Source organism: Tympanuchus pallidicinctus, unplaced genomic scaffold (assembly GCF_026119805.1).
Source record: "Tympanuchus pallidicinctus isolate F22 unplaced genomic scaffold, pur_lepc_1.0 scaffold22, whole genome shotgun sequence".
Taxonomy (NCBI): Eukaryota; Metazoa; Chordata; class Aves; order Galliformes; family Phasianidae; genus Tympanuchus; species Tympanuchus pallidicinctus.
In genome coordinates, this window is record NW_026294739.1 from 20,404,031 (window position 1) to 20,425,969 (window position 21,939).

The 21,939-nt window shown below is 38.7% G+C and overlaps 1 protein-coding gene across 1 annotated transcript in view; it reads left to right on the plus strand.

The window, feature by feature from the left end:
• Positions 1 to 20,957: 20,957 nt before the first annotated feature.
• SI (sucrase-isomaltase) overlaps positions 20,958 to 21,939 on the plus strand; it is a 45,211-nt gene continuing 44,229 nt past the window's right edge. The window contains exon 1 of the mRNA XM_052685681.1: positions 20,958 to 21,084. The gene's annotated coding sequence lies outside the window, so the exon portion shown is untranslated. The remainder of the gene's footprint in view (positions 21,085 to 21,939) is intronic.

The window sequence follows — 21,939 nt, forward strand, 5'->3', positions numbered from 1 at the left end:
CTGGGTTGAAAAGGACCACAGTGCTCATCCAGTTCCAAACCCCTGCTATGTGCAGGTCACCAACCAGCAGACCAGGCTGCCCAGAGTCACATCCAGCCTGGCTTTGAATGCCTCCAGGGATGGGGCATCCACAGCCTCCTTGGGCAACCTGTTCCAGTGTGTAGGATAGGGAAGAGCTCATCCAGGCAACCTGTTCCAGTGTGTAGGATAGGGAAGAGCTCATCCAAAATAATAATAAATTTAAAAATTCAGTTTTTAACACAAACCTGAGATGTGACAGTTGTCTAGCCTTGAGTTTTTGACACAGGGATGTTGATGCACTTATCATTAAAACCAGTTTTCCAAAGAGATGTTTTAAAACAAACAAAAAAAAAAAAGCCCCAACAACTCAGAGTGTTTAAAAATAAATAATAATAAAAAAAAAAGATGTGAAAAAAAACCATCTGTTTTTAGGTACAAGTAATCATTTTCTTAAGAGTTGTTTTGTATCAGTTTATTCATTCTGTCAGGGGCAAATGGTCCTAATAGGTAGTGAATAGTTATGGTCATTAACAAAATAGATCTCTGCCAATGTTGTTAACAATGCTACGTGTGCTGTTCTGACTGGTGAAGGCATACCTGCAGGATGGAGCTAGCTGTGTGGAACAGCTATAGCACTAGCTGACCAGGCAGCATCTTATTAAATCAACAGAAATGATTTGAAAACCTTAAGCAGCAGAGCATGCTTACGCTCAGTGCCCACCCTGTCAGCATCATTTGGTGCTAACTGATGGCTTCTGGTAGCAGTCATGAAGGGTAAAGGTGGCAACAGCACAGAGGCTGAACCACCCCTGCATTTCAAAAGCAGCATCCCGAGGCAGGATTCAGGCACCTTGTCTGTGTACTGACTTTGCCACATGTGAATGTCTGCTCTCAGCCTACTGGGCTACAGCAAAATAGCAGAAGTGCAGTTGGTTTTTCTTTTGAAAGAGCAACCTGTTTTGTTGCAATAGTTTTGAGAGAAACAATTAGGTGATGCTGGGTTGGGACAGGCTGAGTGCTCCCTTCTGTGAGCACCGTGCATGTTGGAGCAATTGAATTGCACAAGGCACCAGTAGATTTGATGTGCTGGTTTCACCTTACCCTGAGGAAGACCCTGTTACTGTGTGAGAAAGAAAGGGACCAGAAAACAGCAGCTAAAGCCAAGGGGAAGATCCATCAAAGGCAGGTCACTCAGCAGCTGCAGTGCCAGCAGGTGTGATATCACCCCTGGGTGTGTGAAAAGGAGCTTTCTGAAAACTGTGACACCTGAGAGCTTCAGTATGTAGAACAGGAGCTGAAGGGAGGAGAACTGTCTGAATCCTCATCTGGAGCAAGTGGCCAATCAAAAGAGAAGGTGGCAAAGCCCACTTTGAGCAGGAGGTGGAGGTGGTGACATCTCCTTTAGTCTAGCATCACACTGGGACATTTCTGATGCAGGGTTGTTTCTGCAGAGGCTATGCTGCAGCAGCAAGGCCCTGGCAGCTGAGAGGAGTGAAGGCAGCTCTGAAACTGGAGAAGCCCTGTGCAGCATTGAGGGCACCATGTATGAACCACAGCAAGCAGGCAGCATGGGAACTGCTTCCCTTCTCATCCCAAGAACTGGGGCTGCATAAGCACAAGGCACAGAAGTGCCTTAGGATGAATTTGGTTGGATTGCTGGCCACTAGGCTGAGGCTTTTGGTCTCTGGCTTGCAATCCTGAGCCTTGTGACACAACTAGTTAGGAATTACAAGCTGATATCCTGTTATCTTTATCATGTGTCTTATGTTCAAAGCTGAATCGCAGTGTAACATTGACTTCTGGGCAATGATCTCTGAGTAGAATAAACAGTTTGTGACCTATCATCTGTGGCTTGTACATGGAGAAAACTATGGGAGGTATTTCCTACTGGAAATAATTTTTTCTTTCAAGACAAAGGCACGATCACTCAAAAGGCACTGCATGATTGCAGTGTGGTCACAGGGAGGTTAGATGCAATTGGTTTTGTCTTGCTCTTGCCAGTGACGTTTTTTATGGTATCATCTTATCTCTGATTTCTTTTACAACATATGTGCTCTAAGTATATTCTTGAAACCCAGAGGAAAAAAATCACATTGACGTATAAATGTTATCAAATGATCTCTGACAAATTATTAATTCCTGGGTAGCAATTGAAACTGTGTAATAATTTAGGTTGACTGGGAACTTTGAAGGCCATCTGATATAAACCTTTACGGAAAGCAGTGTTGCTTTTTTCTCCTCTTGGGTGAAACAGACTGTAGTATCTGCCTAATGCTTTCCCAAATGTTGAGTTGTAATCACACGTTCTCTATTGGCAGTCACGTAGGAGGTGCTGAAGCACCAGAGCCTTCTGAAATCCACCAGCACCAGAAATAAATATCCCACTATCCCTTGTGGAAGTTACAGAGGGCTGAGTTCTTTCTGCATGACCTCTGCAAGGATGTTGGTAGTGCTGGCATTTGGGTAACGCATGGAGACTGCTGTCATACTCTGGAGTTGGAATGGCTTATTTAAGGACTACATATAATCAGTGTATTTACTCCAAGGTGATCAGCAGGAGAATACAAGTATGGGGCTTGTTTGCTATGAACAATTAAACTTACCTAAGCATCTTCAGAGTGTTTTGAAACCACAGTGCACTCCAGAGCATCACCACATCTGGTTGGGCGAATTCCTCTTCATCTTTGCCATTGATTAAAACATTTTCCTACTCCTGTTTTTTAATAGGTTTGGAGTTAAAGGGAGGTGTGACTTAATTTAGTAACCTTTTCTCACATTTGTGACCCCAATCAGAATTCAGGTTCTGACTGGTGAATGGGAAGGTTGTGTAGTTAGTTGTTTCTATTGAGCTACACGGTGGAATTCCCTCCTTAGAATCTATTCTTTATTTGCAGTAGCAATATCAGTACTAAACCAGATATAGCATCTATTTACAGTGATAGTATACACAGTACTCTGCTTTTTTTCTGGTGGATTTTTTTTTTTTTTTCTTAAGCAATTAGGATTTCCCTTGGATCCTACTTGTTTCACAAGAACATCTCCCCTCATATTTTCTTCATGCACTTCAACTTTCACGTATACCTGAATCTGACAGCTTGAACCTGGGGAGTTTGGGTCATTACAGATCATGAAGTTTGTTTGACCCATTCTAGTCACTTGTTATGTTTTTCTCAAGATGCTCTCTTCAGTCAAGAAAGACAGGAAGCACTGAGGGTTTTTGCTTCTATATGTCAATAGAGTACTTCCAAATTTGTTTTCTGTAGTTGTTGCAAAGGGATTGTTTCAAGAGTGATAATAAATAAAAAATAGTGGTCTACTGTTTATCTTCCTGAAGCCCTCCTAATAGGTAAAGGCATGAAATGTTGATGTATATTTCTGTGTGAATGACAGATAACAGAAAGAACCAGTGGTTGTACTTTCTATGCTGAATTGTATTTTTAAAAGAAAAATCTCTAGAACTGAAGAAAACAATGTGATTTGCCATAACAGAAGCTTCAATATTTTTTACTTTTCTCTACCTCTGGAAGTATGACATGGATTGGAAGATGTGGTGCATTTTTTGTTTGCTCATAATTCCTGTTTTCTTGTGCAAAAATAGTGCAACTGCTCTTTTATCTTCTTTTTTTTTAATGACTTATTCACAATGAAAGTGTATTTTCTTTTCTTTTTTTTCTTTTTTTCTTTTTTTTTTTTTTTTTTTCCCAATTAAGAACTGGCCTGCAATTGTACTGAACCAAGAAAGGATCTCTTTTTGGTGACTATTTCCACAGAAGCACAAAATGAGATATGGCTCTCACGGTCAGTGGAAAAATGTTGGGTGGTGTTTGGTTGTGATAAAGCTATAAATAAGCTAATTTACATGATGATTTATTCATGTTCAATTACAATGGTTTATTTATTTATTTATTTATTTATATATTCTTCTTGAGTCCTTGCAACCTTAAGGGCTGATGGGATATTTTGTAAGTCCTGCTGAAAACAGATAGCAGTTCAAAGGGAGAAAATAAATATAGAGTCACATTTCCTGAAATATAACTCTGAAAGAATTCAGGCACCATTCCAGGACCATCTTACAGAAATGTGTCTCTTCAGATATTATCACAATATTTCGCTGGGAGTAGTGTGAATACAAAAACAAGCTTTTTGAGTAATGTCACAGCTCAAACAAAGGGTGATGTAATATACTACACTTTATAAATCGATCTAGGTTCAAATGTTCAGGAATAATTTATCTGATGGTGGCAGGCATCAATCTATTCCTTCCTTGGAGCAAAGTTTATTGAAAGTGTGAGCATTGCATTGTTCAATCTGTAGAATTAAGAAAAGACTGAACCTCATTATTAAGACTGCATTGATAAGGAAACAATAATAACTGGAAAGATATCTACTTATTGGTACCTGTAGAGCTGCTGCTATCATTTTGGTGATTCACAGTGGAATGTGTGGGGTGCTTTATGTGTGTTGGTTACTCTGAAAGTGTGGTTACAAACTCTATTACACACAAATTACCTTTCATTATTTTTTTGCTCTCTTTTATCTATAAAGACCAGAAACTGTGGTCACAGCACTCACAGGTGTACTAGCTGATGTTCTCTTGTGTTTCTTTCCTCCTGCAAATAGTATTGATAGTTTACCTTTCAAGGCTCTTTACTTCTGTGCTGTGCAAAATGACACAGATAGTTATTGTTAGTAAAGGTGACGTGCTGGTAGCAGTAGGAAACCTTAAATAAGCTTACTGATGCATGTGTTTTCTGTGATTTTTTTTTTTTGATGCATTTCTTCTAAAAAGCATCGATTTTGTAAAAACAGTATGAACTACAGAACTGTTATGGGCAAAGAATAGAAAGAAGTGCAGGCGCAAGCATGTGCAGAGAGGCTGCAGCACAGAGCAGAGCTCCACATGAAGCTGATATCTTCTCCATCAGCCCAGACCTATAGGAGGACCCTGGGAGCAAGCTGGGGCTGACAGTGTATCAGATAGCAAGTTACTTTAGCAAACATTCCTTTTAAAAGCTACAGTAACTGATCCAGGGGAGTAATCCTACAACTAGGCTTCAACTGACCAAGTGCATTCTTCTTACGTGCCCACAGCAGTATTCTCCTGGGGCTGCTTTTCTTTCATCACGGCTTCTTGATGATAAAGTGGTTGAATGCCCAGACAGTGCTCTCTTAATTTCCAGTTTTCTCAGAGAACATTTTAATGTTTGTAGCTCAGATTTTGAAGGAAAGACAGATTTTGAAATGACTCCTGCAGCAGCCGTTAAGAGGAGAGCACTGGTGTGGCTGCAGTAGGCAACCACAGGCTGAGTCAGTACCATATTTATTTTCCACTCTGATTGATAAGAGCTTGAATCAAGGTATTCAAAGTTCAAATCATTCAAATCGTTCTACACACTAATACTGTAGTTGTCACTCGGGAGTCTGCAAGAGAGTTTAAAGGAGAGTGTGTCTCAACATGGAAATGAAGTGGCCACAAGATGATATAGTTGTGCAGGGAGATTTGTCATGTGGAGAGGGTAAACAAATCTCAAGAACAAGGCAAAAAACAGCTTATATTAATGGGCAGAGCAATGCAAAACATCATGGCACTGAGCCTTGCAGTGACAATGATATTAAAGAAGCTCAGATGAGCTGCAAGATGCATGAGGCTCCTGGTTAATGAATGACAGCACTAATACCTCAAGGTGTAAAGGGCATAAGTGTGTGTGTTTTAGGTGAATGTGTAAAAACTGTACCAGGTTTTGGAGCTGCTCCTAATAACTTCCAGCTATTGTACAGAATTCCAAACCCTATCCAGGAGCGTGAGGCCGTGCTCACCAACCACCCTCTGGGACAGAACCTTTCCCAACCCCCACCTGACCCTCCCCTGATGCAGATCCGTTACCTGAGCATTTATTACATTTTGCTGCCCTATCTGTATATGCCGTTGTACAACAGTTGTATGTCCAGTTTTACATGAGTAAGTGTACCAGATGGCTTTGTGATAATCTTATTAGGAATAAATAATACAGGTTGAATATTGTTAGGGGCTATCTAGATGTGTATATATAATTTATGAAAATGCATAGTAGAGTATGTGTAGAGACAACATCAGAATTCATGAAAAACCACTTTTATCTAATCAGAAGAGTAATCAGAAACCATCTGTAATTTCTGTATATATACATACATTATTGCCAGTCACTTTGAAGAGCTGCTATGAAATGGTTTTGTCAGCTAATCAAATTACGCCATGCCATGATATGTATATTAGAATATACATCTTCTTGCCTCCAAATTCTTGAAAACAAATGTGTTGAGAACATGATGTGCAGGGATACATGCATGTTTTCATGTATGCTTAATTCTGACTTAGCTAATTAGACCTTATATTCTCACCTTCAAGTGTCATTATGCGAATGAAAGTGACCTATAATTACTGTGGAAGGCAGCAACACAGCAGCTGGGGACACGTGCTAGAGGTTTGCACTAGTGAAAAAGGTATGATAAACAAAATTTCTATTACACATTTCTATTTTCCAGCTCATTTTATGGAGCTTCAATAAGCCAGTGTGGATATTGCAACAAAATATTAATAGTTGCTCTTTTGTATGTTACTAGTTTTCCATTGTTTTAAGTGGAAACAAGTAACTCCTACTCATTCTCTTTTTTTTTTTTTTTTTTTTTTCCTTTTTCCTTTTTTTTTTTTTTTTTTTTTTTTTTTTTAGATTTTTATTATAGACTTAATATAGTTTAAATATATACAGCTTTGGTACATTAGCATGCTGACTGTTAAACCATAGTGTCAAGATGGATATATATTCTGGTCTAGTTCCAAATTAATTTCAACGGGTGCAAGAATGCATATAATTAGTGTTGGACACCAAGAATAGGCAGAAAATGAAAAAGTAGCACTTTTATTAACTCTCTGGAATTACTTAAACTGCTTGTGAAAACAGTAGCAATTTTGTTAACTCTAAGGTACGCTACTGTAGCTAAAATTTGCCCTGCCATCTGGTGCATGAGCACACAAGTAGGCATGAATAGGCCCTACTTGTGGTGTTGCCAGCCTCGCCTGTGCTAAAGCAGGCATAGAACTTGTATCCACGTGGGAAAGTCTCTACCATTATGTCAAAGCCTGTCAGCCACACTTCTTGTGACGAGCTGGGATTGATAATGCTTTTCCAGTTCTGCCCTCTCCAAAAATTTACAGCGTACCTTTTATGGTTGTGACTTAACCCAAGATTTTTGTTTTGTGTTATTTTTAAAGATATAAGGCTCTTGTTAGCTGTCAGATCAAAGTATCTGAATATGCATGCACATTTTCAGGAGAGATCTGTAAGTGCTCAACAGGTGAAATGGGTTTTACCTTAGGGGCGGTTGGGACAGGCAGCTGATGGGGCAAGGCCAGGAAGCAGTATGGCTCTGTTGACCTCTGTCAAAGCCTTTGGATTTGCTCACTGGTCTGAAAACAGGAAACTCCTGGTCAGATAGTTTCTACTAGGATATATACTTCAGAAATCCCAGCACACAGATCTCTAGTTTGAAGGGTCTCTGCACCCTGATGCTGCAGGAGATGCTCATGGAACATTTTGTGCAGTCTGACAGGAGGACAGATGCAGGAAATGCCCAAAGAAAGATACTGGTGCTCCAGAGGAATTGTGATGGCAATATGAAAAAATTCATTGGAAAGAGAATAACTTGGAAGATCTTATGCATTCGGCCTGTTGGGCTCCCTTCTGTTATTTTAACTCCATCAATCACATCTCAAAGAAAAAAAAAACCAAAACTTGGAAGCCTCTACTTTTAAAAGACTTTGTAAAAGTTTGGGATGCTTTGAAGAAATAGAGCAGAGGTTTGGCTGATTACAGCAGCGATAAGTACTGAAGGCCTTGGGTGGCTGCTGCCATGACAGCTGTATGTACTGCTTTGTCAAGACCTAAAATAACTCAGCTATGATTGTACTCACTTCTGCTGAGTAGAAAACCAATAAAACACGTAGTGATTTTATTTCCTGGCCCGGACTTACAGGTTGCCATCTATTCAGTGAAACAGTTTACAGTTTGTTTGCAGTTAGAATATTTTCCCTCCTTACATAGAAAAAAAAAAAAAGACAGAATTTGCTGTCAATTTTTACACTTTATTGCTGTCTTGTGTTATTGCCTCTTTTTTGGCTCAATAGCAGCCATTATAGGGGTGTAAAGGGAAAAGGGTGACTTTTAAAGCACACACTGCATGCATTGGGCTTTCCTTTTAAGAGTTTATTCTCTCAGTTCCAAAATAGATGTCATAGTTTGTTCCTTATTGACTAAGATTCCAACCTACGTTAGATAACATTTGTTCTGATTGTCTATCTGCGCTCTTTCATTTCCAGTGCAATAAGCAAGCAAAGAAATCTGAAAGATTATATTTCTGTGAGGAAGGAAGGTACCTAGGCTACTTGAATATTTGACTAAGTGGGTGGTAGAGCTGATAATGTGCCATTGCAGGGCTGTCAATGGAGGCACACACCAACTTACTGGCCATGTAGGCGTGAGTGTCTGATAGTTTTGCTGTCAGCCAAGCTAGGTGCAATTTGAGTATCGTATGCTGACAATAATTTAACAGTAGGAGCAATATTGCTTGATGTTGTGTATCAAGTGTAAATTGAAATGTAGCGAAATTCTTCTGTTATTTAAAAAGAAAGCAAGTGAGATCTTAGCTCCCAATTCTTTTAATATAATTTCCTTCCATGTCAAATTCGAGCTCCATGTCCCAGAGCATTGTTGAAGCAGGATAAACCAAGAGGAGGCTGAAAACCTTTGATAATACATTACAAAGAGATAAAAGGTACTAGAAAACTTACTATTTGTCTTGGAAGAAATAATTAGAGTAAATTAGTCTAGTTTAATTATTACAGTAATTTAAGTGACTTGTGTATTTTTGCTGTAATTATAGCACCACTAAAGCTGCAAATCCTGAAAAATAAATAGTGCCTTATTGAAGGCAGCTGTTGAGGCAATTACTGTGGAGCTAGCACTGGAGAGCAGTTCAATTCAATCAGGGTAGATTGCTAGCTAGTATTTCAGTTCAGCATTTTGTGATACCGATTCACAATATGAGTGCACTTCTGCAAAGGAGCTCCTATAGGAAACCTGAGCAGCTCTGCATCCCCACACAGACCAGCAACATGTGCTGCAGGGAAAGGTGCTGGTATCCTTGGTGGAGCAGTTAGGAAGAGTGAATTCATCTCAGCTAACTTTTTATTTCCATAAAGCCACTTTGGTTACCTTTGGGGATATTTTGTGGCAATGGGCAGAGCATCATTTAATAATCTGATTATTTTTTCTTTATGTTGTTTGAGGAATTGTTCTGGCTGGTGAATTGGTTTCCCATCCTGCTGACTGGCAACAGAATTCTGGGGCCTCATCCTCAGTTATCAGCAAGCCATGGTCCCATCTCCCAGAAGCAAAGAAGGAAGCCTATTTTATTTATATATTTATTTTCCAGAGGCCTTGAAGAAGGTTGTGATAGCCCTAACCAGGTGGTTGCTCTTTCGTGCCAGACTCTGACCCCAAACCCGGAGATGCTTGTGATGCATAGAAAGAGCATGAGCTGGAACTCTAAGAGAGTGCATTTGGTTTCTTTCTCCATGTGGCTCGTCTACACTATCTTGCCAAGCGGCTTGGTTTTTAACTCCATTTCTATTCATTTCTACCCTTGTTTCTGATTTGGGAGGGATGAACAGTACCCACCAGCTTCAAAAGGGTACTAATGCTAATCCCCGGTTTGAAATCTCTTCTGCTTATGAGAAAACCAGATGTGATCATGTGGAGAAGTCACCTAATGCCAAGGCAGCCAGCCCCATTGATTCTTCTTGAGCTGTGAGACCCATTATCTGGAGTCTTCTCTGGGTGCAACTGAATGCATTTTACTCATGTTCAAGAAATCACTAAGAGAAAGGAACAAGGGTAAGCTGCAAACTTTTAATGGTTGTTAATGGCTGGGTGTTTGCAATGCAAATGTAGAGACCAGCCTGAACATTACACAGTCAAGTCGGCCTCAGAAGGTACATTCCATGTAGGTACATTCCAAGGTAGGAAATGAAAGGAACATGTTTGGCTTTTCATCAAATAAATAATAGTCATTTTTTCTACACTACTTCTGCTGCAAGCTTCCCCCTCTCACTTGAGAGGTTTTATTCCTATAAAGGTGTTGTTCTGGGATTTAGATCACTTGATGCAAACATATTCGAAGCCTGCTAAATGCTCTTAAAGGAGCTAAAATGATCTCGGTGTTTGAAGTCCTAATTTTCTGTAAATATACAACAAGTGAGAAACTGAAACAGTGTAACGTGACTCTGGAGTAGAAGTCAGAACTTAGATACTTTATGCATTTGCCACCCTCAGATACTGTATTTCTTTAAGAAACAAAGGAAAATAGTTGGCTAAATATAGGCCTGTGATGCCTAAGGACTGTATTGTAGAAAGCTGTAAAACTAGATAAGTGGGAAAATAAAAATTGAAACAGTACATAGATTCCAGTTCAAGCTTCAGGTCTAGCAGAGTGGAGCTATTTTTATGGCACGTGTCTAATGAATTAGAGTCTCCTTTTCAAGAACTGTGTTCTTTATCTCGCTGCAGCACACCTTTCGATTGGATTTTCAGGCCTTTAAAAATGCAGATTCAGGGTTATCGTGTTGCTTCCAGTCTTACCCAATTTGCCAGGGTATTGTTCAATACATTAAATAAAGATTGGAAGTGCTCGCTGACCTCAGTCTTTAGTGCCTGGCTCTCTTTTTGCAAGTTCCAAGTGCTGCCCTGCAGAAGGGAGGGATAATGAATTACTACACAGGATGCGTTGCACCTTCAGGACAACTTGCATGAAACATTTTCTCCAGTGCTCCCCATAGGTTTTTCTCATCCCCTCCCTTTCTAGTTTCCCTCTTTGGGATGACAGTCATTCCTACAGTTATTACTGTCTCATAGTCCTTAATGAAGAGCAAATAAATGGATGTGCTGTAGTGTCACTGAATCACAGTGTCCTAAGTTGGAAGGGACCAATGGAGTTTGCCAAGTGATCCCATCAATTAGTAAGACTTCCACCAGACATTTGAGGTCCCTGACACTGATGTTGCAAAATTAAACTTGAAGTTTCAGGGTTAACTAATAAATATTGGTCTTGAAGTTTTATTTCACTGAAGGAATTGTTGTGTGTTTACTGTAATGGTGATTCATGGTGATGGCTTTCTGTATCCCAAGAGAACAGCATACGATCTAAATAGATTGGTAAAGCATGTCTACAATTAAAGTTGATGGGAAAAAACTGCTGTCAGAGGGAGTAGTAATCTCTAGTGACTGTGCTTAAAAATCTTCTAAAAGCTGCTCTTTGCTTTCAAATTATGTAGTAAAACAGCCAAGTAGGCAACATCTCGTAGGAGGATCAGTGTACCTACAGGCCTGAATTTAATGCAATTTCCCTGTAAAGTAAGGAAATTGGAAATACAGGGTAAAAAAGACTGTGTAAGTCCAAATCAGTCACATATTAGTTTGACTCGCGCTAATGGCCCATTATGTTTCCTCAACGTACTGCCTGTAGTTCAGAAAGACAGGAAGTATTGAAATCTTTTGCTTCTGTACTTCGGTGAAATGCTTTCAAATTGAATTCTTTTTATTGCAATGGAATTGTTTCAGGAGCAATAAAGGCTAAAATAAAACTTCTTTACGATGAGGATGACATAGCACATAGCAGGATGCCCAGGGAGGTTGTGGAGCCTCCTTCTCTGGAGATGTTCAAGACCTGCCTGGATACCTGGATGCTTGTGTGACCTGGTGTAGGGAACCTGCTTTGGCAGGGGATTGGACTCAATGATCTCTGGAGGTCCTTTCCAACCCCTATGATTCTGCGATCTTGTGATTCTGTGAAGAAAAAAAAAACTCATATCAGATATTTTTCCTCCTGAAGCACTGCTCACAGGTGAGCATTAAATTATTATTATTTCGTCATGTTTCTAACGTGCACAGGCAGAAACAGTGGCTATTGCTGAATGTTTTACTATTGCTGAGTGTTTTACTTCTATTTTAGAAGATAATTCTGGATTTGGAATGTGTTTCTTAAATAAGCACAGCCATTTTGTCTATTTTTTGTGTGTCCCTAACTATGGAAGAGTCGTGTTGTGTGGTCAAATGTCCAAGGACAGTTTTCTCTTAAAAAGTGAATTAAAAGGAATGAATATTAGAGCAGAGTGTTTTGCTGAGCACTATTTTTGACAAAAAGTTCTGATAAATAGGCAAACTTATATAATGATTTACTCATGTTTAATTGTAGCTTTTTCTTTAATCATTATAGCTTTGAGGTCTGGCATGTTATTTTGGATGTTCTACTGGAAACATATGGTAGTCAAAAGAAAAAGTGAATAAACAGATGTTTTGTTTTGGTACTAGACCTCAGAGAACCTAGGCTGCATTCTAGGACTATTTTACATAAACATTTCTCTTCAGATATTACAATAAAAGTTAATGGGGTGGTATGATAACAAGCTTTGTGAGCAATACCTGAGACATTCTCCTGTGGATGAATAATAATTTTTCCTTTCTAGTGTCATACCAATTTTGGCATTTTACTCATTATTCTCCCATCGAGATTACTTTACATTCCTTTTGGATATGTAACACCACCTGCAACTTCTTCCACTACATCTTCTCACTTTATGAGGTTCTTGTCAAAGAATCTCCAAATTTCTGTCCTTACTTTTCCTTTTCACACTTCCAATGACACAGCACTATGGTGAAACTATTGGAAAGGACAAAATATAAACATGGTAACACTGGGAGGATCTACTCCCGCATCATTTTGGTGATGCTTTGGGGGATATAAATGTCATGTTATGTTCCTAATCTTGAAAAACTATCTAGCAAAATTGCCCCTTTACAGGTCCCTTCATTACAGAAAACGAGATTTCAATAATAGTTACAAAACAGCCTTCTTGGAATAAAATTAGGTAAAATTGCCCCTTTGTCACAAGATGTAATGTGCTGAATTCATTAGCTTTTGTATTTCCTTCATGACAAATTGGGAGTGCTATGCAAAGTTTTGTATTAACATAGTAACAACTTCTTTTGATTTAATATCAATATTTTTTTTTTAATGAGTTTGAGATAATTGTATCTGTGAACAAAAGTATCATTGAAAAGTATTTTTTTCAACTGTCATAAACTTTATGGACAGTACAAGGTTGCACTGGCAGTCAAGCGATTCGCTCACTTGAGCAAAGTTTGAATGCGTGAGATACGCTGTTAGATCTGTAGTTGGTAAACGACCAATTCTATATCAGTACTTCATTAACAACAAAGTTCAATATTAACTGTAAGATGAACTATTTGCCAAATCTTGGCAGAGGGCATGCTAATGTTTTGGGCTTTTTAGGTGTTTTCCTCAGGGTGGTAGTCGCTATGAAAGTATTTCCCAGCTTAACTTGGTCTGGCATAACCCTTAACCCTATTCATTCAAGGACAGAGGTAGAAAGAGTGAACAAAGTCAAATTAAATGCTGTGAAGCATTTGATGGGCTGCCTTTTCTCTTGGTGATGTTTGTTTCTCTGACATTGTGGGTGCAGCTAACAGCCCAAAAAGATGCTTAAGATGCTTACAACAGCTGGAAATTATTAGAAGTGGCTCCAAAACCTGGTACAGTTTTTACACATTCACCTAAAACACACACTTATGCCCTTTACACCTTGAGGTATTAGTGCTGTCATTCATTAACCAGGAGCCTCATGCATCTTGCAGCTCATCTGAGCTTCTTTAATATCATTGTCACCGCAAGGCTCAGTGCCATGATGTTTTGCATTGCTCTGCCCATTAATATAAGCTGTTTTTTGCCTTGTTCTTAAGATTTGTTTACCCTCTCCACATGACAAATCTCCCTTCACAAATATATCATCCCATGGCCACTTTATTTCCATTTTTTTTCGTTTATTTCCATAAGACACACTTTCCTTTAAACGTTCTTGCAAGCTACACTATTAGCGTATCAAATCTTTTTAACACTGAATTTCTTGGCACGGACTGTCATTAATATCAATCAACAGAGTGGAAAAATATGATAGTTACTCAGTATAGGATAGCCTACTGCAATAACCAGTGCTTTCCTCTTCAAAATAAGAGTTGAGCTCCCATCCTGCCTCCAGCTAAATGCTACTGGCCCTTAATTAACTCCATGCTGCACATGAAGGCCTGAACAGGGTCATGATCTGGGTGAACTATTCAACCATATATCCCATAAAATCAGCTGTAGACAATGCAATGCCTCCTATAAGAGAAAAGATAGGTAAGACACAGAGAGAGAATGGAAGGGCAGGAGCAGGAGAATCAGACAAGCCAAGGAAGAATCTGGTCCCATTATTTTCATTGTAGTATTGGCAGCCCCCAAAGCTTTGTTCCAAGTCTTGCAATATTTAATGTTTTCATTTAGACTCCCACACAAGATTACCAGTGGTTACAGGAATATAATGTTTTTGGCATTTCATTTTATTTTTCAATTTTTAAGCAAACTGTGGTGATTAGAGAGGAAACTGTAAGAATTATCTGAACAGAAACCTTAAGGGTTCGTAAGGATGGGAGCTGAGCACTTAATACTGTATCAAAATGGGAGCTGAAGAAATTGAGATTCTGAACTCATATTATGCATGTTTTTCAGTTTTTATTATTAACTCTTTGCCTTTTTAAGATAAAGATCCTAAGCCCTTAATAGTTTTGTTTTGTATTGTGGACGTCTGTAATTTTTACTGAAAAAATGAACAAACAAAACAAAAAGAAAAACCCAAAACGCCTGCAAAGAGTATAATGCATCTGAATTAGTAAGAAAGCTGGTTAGGAATCAGTACATGATATACAGTATTATAATACTTTATAATATAGGTGTATAAGTGTATATACTATAATACAGTATATAATCACGATGGCTTTGCTTTGTTTCCTACTCAGTAGCAGCAAGAAACACAGATGCTGGCTGGAGGATCAGCTGCAGGTAGGGCAAGGGAAGTCATAGAAACAGTGAGCAGATAAGTTTTGACTGAAAAACAAAAATACTCAGAGGGGCCGAAACAGTAATTTCATTCAGTAGTTGCTTTCAGAATTGTCTTTTCCTCACTCTAAAGGCATGGAGACTGCCAAGCTTCTACCTTTCAGTAATGCCTTCATTTAATGAGCAGACAGCATTTCTTGGAAAAGTATCTAATCTGTGTTAGGTTAGTTTTACTCTGTGCATTCAGATATTTGAGGAGAGGTGGAGGACCTGAAGAAGTTGGGGGGAATAATGGCATAGGGACAGCTATTGAGCCTTGGGTGCCCATGAAAGCTCTCAGTTATCCCCTTTGAAGCATCCCAGGGATAAAAGCAGAGCAGCTTGGATGTGTTTGAACTTCTGTGTGCCATCAGCATCTAGCAATTAGCTGGAAACATTGATTTTCCTTTTTCCATCTTCACTTATAGATGGCAAGGGATATCCTAAAATTCATATTCCAGCTGCAAATGACCAGTTCAAATAATTTGCCTGTAGGATGATTTGGATTTCTAAATATCACTAATGCAATCCCATGACTGTTAAAAGAATGAAGAAGACAACAGGTTTTGATCAAATAACTATGCAAAACTTATTTTGGTATTTCCATATTTCAAAGCATGAATAGCCAGAGAAAATATGGTTTCCTTCGGGCAAGGTTGAAATTCCTTTCTCAGCTGCAAAGACAGATAACGAACATCAACGATGTGTAAGATTTGGCTCTTCTAGGATGTACCAGTTACTAGTTTGAAGAATAGCAGTTACTAATTTACAGATATAACCAAGTGATTTATATTAGTGGTTATGGTTCAGACTATTGTGATGCTTGTTCAATTTACAGTGGGTGCTCTTTCTGTTTCTCCTTCCTATCTTCACTAACTGTGGACAAGCAAGAAGTATTATTAAAATATTTTGTAACTGATTTGAGGTCTTATCAGCTATCAGATCATCACAGGCACATGAGAAGCAAGTTCTGCTCTGACTACACTAAAATGCTCAGCAGTGATTGCTGTATTGCTGTAATTTAGAGATTCACAACAAGTTATTTGCTTGCTTACAATAAGAAATGCAGAATTTCTTCCTCTTTTTACAGTGTACGTTCAGCTGGAAGTGCTATTGTTGTAGTCACCATTTTGGCTTTTACTGGGCTGGAGCTTGAAATAACAACTCATAAATAACTCTTGGATTCAGCTTCAGGGTATGTTTATTGTCTTTGTCATAATTTGTTGGCTCAGAGGTGTTATTAGAACCAGGATTATGGCCCACAGTTTAGGCATGCAGAGACTTATTTAGCTATGAAAGGGCAGAGTTTATACAATGTCTAATTGCATTGATCTTAGAACTAGACATACTTTGAAAATGAACTTCAAGCATGTTCTGCTTCTTCATGACAGTGAAATTATTCTACTGAAGTTATTTCTCTGTCTGATTAATAAACAAAGTAAAAATCTTTTGGCTGCCAAATGCTATAAAATGAAAACTACTTCTATTTGAGACCAAGTTCTCACATGATGTTATCTCTAACTGTGATGCACTTCAGGAAAAGGAGACAACTCTGAAGGAATTCATATCTGTATTCTTCAAAGTTCACTGAGAAAATAAATGTTTGCAATGTATTTCCCAAGGCTTTCTCAATTCTTTCTCTTGACCATGTTTACATTAATCTCAGTTCAGTACATGAAGAACATTCCAGGGTAAGTATACTTTATTTTTTCTTTTTATTTTTTCTTACTCAGTTCATCTTTAAAATTGGCTACTTTTTAATTATTGTTATCATTATTTTCTTCTAGATATAGGAAGTTTTTTTTGTCCTTTTTGGAAACCTGTAACAAGTTGTACAACTTAACCGTGGCATGCCTTCATGCTCAGGTCTGCAGCTGCAATAACAATCTCCTAGGGAGCTCAGGTAAGACTTTTGCCTAGAAATTTCCATAAAAGAGCTGTCTCACACAGACTTTCAAAGTCTCTGCTGAATATTGTGTTCACTGAAGCTTTAAAGAGGAGAAAGATGATGCCTATGTTGTGATAAGCATTTGGTTTCTAATAGACATTAATGAACTTTCTGAAAGTATTTTCTCTGCCATCCCTTTCCTTACAGAACTTGGGGCTGCCAGTAGAGGACCAGAGGGTGGTGGTGCAGTAAGCAAACTGCACAGTGAACACATCAGTTGTTCCATGCCTTCACTGATGTCTTAGCAAAGTGCTGAGGAAGTGATTAAGATGTGCAGTGAACTTTTTCAGGTTGAATTCAAACTCATAATGCTTACTTTGTTTGGTAGTTTTGAGAGAAGATGAGAGGCCTTTATCCAGATTTCTATGTCCTCATCTGATAAAGACAATAAGGTACAATACATAAAAAATGAAGAATTATCAACCTAACTTTTCCTCTACTCATATTTAAACACTTCCCAGGTCATTTAATAATTTCATACCTATCAAGCCAGAGAGAGCATGCATTGATTTAGTCTCAGAGTATAAGATACTGTTGTCTAAACAGGGTGTGCTTGTCTCCAGCTTCTGCTTTAACACTGTGCATTTATTCACAGAGCCCCACATAACTCACAGAGCCCCCCATTTTCTCTACAATAGTTGGAAAAGTGTTGTAATATTTCACTTGGCACTTTTTGTGAGTTGGGCCTGTTATACTGGAGTTTCTAAAGTCTTAACTTTTTAAGTGTGAAGAGGACTTTATCTATCTATATTTCTATATAGACATTTTCATTTGAACACTGCAATAGGTCTGTTGTGATTTCAGTGCCAAATAAGATGATTGTGGAGGGCAGGAATATCATCCATGTGATCTGCTTGTTAATTGATGGATGGATTGTATGGTGGGTTCCCAAGAGTCCTCGAAGAGCTATGCTGAATTTGGATGGGTTTTCTGCTTGTGTGCATCTGCCTCATTAGTTTGCCAACGTATCCTGAAATTCTTGGGAGGAAAGTCATTACCAGTACAAGCTGACTTACTGCAGCAGAGTTACAGCAGGAACAGGTTGGGTCTCCTGCCAACAAACCTTGCAGTCGTGTCACACAGAATCTGAGACACCAAAATGTTGATTTGGCCAAATTATTTGACTTTTGCTCACTTAGGATATCTGTTTTTGTTCTTTTTCCTCAAGAAAAAAGTTAGCTAGTACCCTATGTGAGCAAGACCTGTAGTGTTCATATATAGATATATTTAGATAGAAACAATAGCATATCTGTGCCTTGCTGTTTGGAGATGCCCTGTACGTGATCCCTTTGTTGCTGTTCCTGAGAAAGAAGCTCAAGCATGGGAGCAGCTATGGGACACTTCAACCATAAGTCTCCATGGAATAGCAATACAGTGATTCTTTGGAAAGACCAGACCCTATGCAGTTCTCTAGGTAAAAAGCTGCACACGTTGCTAATCAAACCATTCTAAGCATCTGCAGAATCATCATCTTCATCATCCATATGGAAGAAAAAAACATGAAGCACACAGATGATGAATGTGGTCTAATCACTACCTGATATCCAGCTAATAAGTAACTGAGCTGGGAGCGGAGAACAGATTATAGGTCTTCGCTTTGAACAGGCATGTGCACTTCAGTACACAGAACAGTGATAAGGACTGATATCTCCTACTGAAGGAAGACAGTTGTACCTTTCAGATCTCCTTTCAGAGAAGGGAGAAGACACAGCTGGCAACTGCCTTGTAATGTGCAGAACGTAAATCAAGCAAGTTTCTTTTTTCCCAGGCTTGGGGGATGAGTATTTCAGAATGGGATTTGCCACAGCTATTTCTAAAAAGTGTTTGGCCTTCTTTATTCCTTGAGCATGGCCATGACTTCACTGAAGAGCTCCCATCTTGCTGAAGTGATATTTCAGAGTGGTTTCACCCATGTAAATATTACATGCAGGGAATACAGGAGAACCAACATGTTCCTCTTGGATCTTTGACAGATGTCCTTCCAAGACAGTTTCTGCTTCTTGGATTTCAATACTCCATTTTGACCTGAAAGCTCTGTTGTTGATATCTGTTGTAGACAAATTAAAACACGTTAGGCTGGGAAACCTGCTTGGTTAACCCTGTTGTGAGACCTCACTGTTCAGTGCTTTTATGTTCTCAAATTGCACAGAAAATGTGTACTAGTTGATTGATAATACCAGATTGTAGCACTATGAATTCAGGAAAGCACTTAAACAAATGGCTGTGTAGATGGCTGTGTGATTGCAGACATGTTTAAATGAAACACATGGCCATATGCTTTGCTGAACTAAGTACTTTCCTGGAACAACTAAATGCAATTTGGAAAACAGAGATAAACAAACAAGACCTCCAGAATCATTGCTGTCTTCATAATTCGTGTGACACTGTTGTGTCTCAGTGTGCACTCATAAAGAAGTACATTTTGCAATATTAAGAGGGATGTTAGAATTAGATTTCTAGAGCTTGTTTGCACATGTGCAGACATACATGGTGTTGTTACAGTGGAATGGAGAGGCTAAGATACCTGAATACCAGGCTGCACGTTAAAAGCAGTCATTGAGAGTGGTGGCATTCATCTGTGTAGAGGAGAATGGTTCCAAGAGAATCACCTTGCCTTCTAAGAACCAACTTGGGAAAATTTACTTTTGTGCTCAGAGGGGTCACTTCTCTTACCTGCATTTGCCAGAGGGAGGAGAAATGTTTAGGAAATGGAGTAAATTTATGTTGCAGGAGACACCCAGCACTTACACATTTCTAACGCTATAGCAGCATTTGGATTTATTATGTTAAGTAAACTGATACCATTAATTCATTATGATGACAAGAGTCACAGTGATTAGTCTACTGCATATTCAAGCTGCTAAGTAAATTGACTACCTTTAAAAATTAAAGTTTTGCTTGCCAACAGGGGTAGTTAGTGAGGATGTTTCAACCTTGAACACTGACAGAAGTATCAGCCCAGCAGGAGATCATTGCTTTGCATCCTACCTCTTCAGTCAGGGGTGCTCACTTGAGCTTCTGTCTGCTGTAAGATAAAGTGATTGATTCATTTTCACACTTAGAATTCTTATCATATTTCTCTCAAGTTCTGATGCAATTTGCTATTTTCCCATAAGGAATTTCAGTGGTCACCTGTTTTATCTAGGACCGTACCCCTCTTTGCTTGTGGTCGTGGCTGTGAGCGCTGGTGCCCTACCGTCACTGTCAAGAAATGGCCATGCTGAGGCTTACAAAGGTTCACAAGCCTTAGCAAGTCGTAGGTCAAGTGCAGGAGTTGAGGGCATCCATCACAATTTGTGAACAATTCAAATCTATCTCAGCCACCTTCACTTTACTGAGAAATAATTTCTAGGTACTCTTAACAGTATGAACCAAAATGTTTAGTTTGGAAAGTAGAGATTTAATGTCATGATTATATCTGTTGTAACAAAAAGTCAAAATTCAATTAAATATTAAGGCTGCATACTATGATTGAAGATTCTTCCTTGTAAACTCTCTTCTAGGCTAATCTTTCGTCTTTCTACTGTTGTTTTGACATTTACTGCTATGATCCCATCAAATCTGTTTATATTAATATTAGCATTAGTTATTCAATGTTAATTACTGAAAATGTTAAATGATCATAAATTTGATTACCTATTAATGATTATTTTAGTAAGTCTTTTTCCTCATTTGAGAACCTTTAATGACTTCATACAGTGATTAAAGCAGAAACTATAGACAAGGAATGTGAAGCATCAAATGTCTACTAACAATGATATGAAAAAAAGAACAGTAAAGCCATTAAATCATGCAGTATGGTCAAATTTATTGGCATTTTATTGCTGCTTTTCTCTCATTTACAGAACCTGCTGAGTGATACAGAACCAAAATATTATTAATTAACCAGCTATTACTTGGCTACAATAACCACAGTAACTAATTTTAGCTCAGAAAGTTTCTGCAACCTGCCTGTAATTATGTATGTGCCTGCCATTGGTAGATTGGTTAGCAAACAATGCAATGAACTGATAACAGCAGAGAATAAAACATTGGTTTTGAGACTGAGCTTTACAACCAGGATCAGCAGATGAAGGAAGCAGAGGGGCTTTAAGGTACGTCATCCCATTTATTCTATCTGTGTTACTGCAGACCTTCCCTTTGCTGCTGAGCCCAAGTCGCACAGCAAAAGTTGCATTTATGAATTATAAATTATAAATCCTTGTTTTAGAAGCCTCAGGTTGTGGAGGAGACCTTGAGAATGAAAAAGCTGAAATACAATGCTGCGGATGTTTGCAGGGTTGTGGGGAGAGTTGGATGAAAAGAATTTTAATATTCTTCTTTATTCTTAATATTTAATATTTTGGTTTTCAGAAAAATAAGCTTTACTTGTTAGGGCTCCCAGCTGATGAGTATTCTGACAATGCTACAGGAAACCCAGAGGAGGAACTGCTGGAATATAATTTTCTTATTGTAGAAACAGGCCTTAAATATGTGCTTTAAAATATACAGGAAAGTGGTAGGTTTTAAATGTGTTACTTCCCTTAGGAGGTAACTATAATCATAACAATAGCTACTAATTTTGATATTAATGGAGAAAATGTGAATAGCACTATGTTATTTTAAAAAGCTTAGATAATAATCACTGTAGAATCACAGATAGGTTTGGGTTGTAAGGGATCTTAAAGCCCATCCAGTTCCAACCCCTGCTATGGGCAGGGACACCTCCTAGCAGCTCAGGCTGCCCAGAGCCCCATCCTGCCTGGTTCTGAGCACACCCACAGTGCCAGGGCCTCACTGCCCTCATAATAAAGACTTATTTTTCCTAATATCTAAATAAATTTACCCACTTTTAGCTTAAAGCCATTACTCACTGCCTCATCACTATATGACTTTGTAAAAAGTCCCACTCCAGCTTTCTTGTAGGCTCTCTTTTAAGTACCAGAAGGCCACAGTAAGGTATTCCCAGG